The sequence below is a fragment of the Acomys russatus genome, chromosome 30 (genome assembly GCF_903995435.1).
Source record: "Acomys russatus chromosome 30, mAcoRus1.1, whole genome shotgun sequence".
NCBI classification, from domain to species: Eukaryota; Metazoa; Chordata; class Mammalia; order Rodentia; family Muridae; genus Acomys; species Acomys russatus.
In genome coordinates, this window is record NC_067166.1 from 28,269,228 (window position 1) to 28,270,666 (window position 1,439).

The following is a 1,439-nucleotide window of genomic DNA, read 5'->3' on the forward strand; positions in this document are numbered from 1 at the left end:
AAGATTCTTTTAGACGTTGGCGAACTAGGTTTAACTGCGCCAATGAAAGGGAACGGCGACATACTAGGTTTATTAGATGATTTCTTGCCTTCTTCTTCTAATTAGTGTTCTACGTCTGCACACTTCACATACATATAAACACTCATACATCTCTGAGGCTGAAAGGAAAATACTTGTGGTCAACACTACAGGCAAAGTACAGGAGTCAACACTACAGGCAAAGTACAGGAGTCAACACTACAGGCAAAGTACAGGAGTCAACACTACAGGCAAAGAACATCTAAAGTGTCTCTGTGTAAGTCTTCACACAAGTTATTTTTCCAGTCCTAAAACATTTGCCTCACTTTGGAGTTTTTACTCCCAGTCTGTATTTATAGGTAAATTCCGTGCACACCCTTTGGCCAAACCTCAGTTTACAGATTATTTTTGTTCACATCAGAGGGTCCATTAATTTGCTTAGGTTCATAAAAGTCTGTTTGGTTTGTTGGAAATATGTAGAGAATGTGACCTTTAGAATTAAATTTACTCAGTAAAAGCTACTATGTCAATAGACCTTTCCCCTGTGGCTACACAATGCTTTTCTTTTTTTTATGAAAAATTAGATTATCCAGTGCAAATGACCTAAAGGTTTGATATTTCACACAACAATTTGAGACTGAGTTCATTCCTATTTCACAGTATATAAAACTGAATGTCATTTTTATTTTACTTTACATTTTAAACCTGATTTCATTAACACTCTAATGAGACATTGGAGGCACTCCTTGGATGCACGTTCTCTATAGAGGCTGAAAACAAAGAACCATTAAGCACCCTTGAATTTGAAATCAAGTATCTATTTATAAGTATACCTTTTACATTCCTCATGATATTTTTCTCTTATAATTTAACTAACCCTGTCACTTTTATATTTTATCCCAGAAATAAACTTTAAGTCACATTTAACAAGGAATCACAAGCAGCAAATTGCAAGGAGAATATTAAAATAATAGTTTAGGATAGATATTAATACATAAATAATAAGGTCAACTATGATGATTCTATAATTATCAACTACTTCTCTTATGATACCATGAAGGCATGTGTTTTTATAGTAGAGTATATTATGCAAAGCATATTGTTCATTTTTATCATAATATTTAAATTAAATGTAACTTATAGGCTATGAACCTGCAGGGTAGTCATTGTGAGAGGCATTTGTGTCACATATGAGAGAACACACTGCATATGTTCCTTGCATGCAGATAGTGGTATGTGTTAAGCAGAAAGATAATTCTATTATTGTCCCTGTGAAGATTAAATATGGCTGAAAGAAACATGCTCTATTAAAAAGCTGACATATTGTAGCTCTGTGATTGTTAATTTTATGTGTCAACTTGGCTACTTAATGATTCTCAGATATTTGCTAGGATATTATTCCAGATGCTTCTGTGAAGACA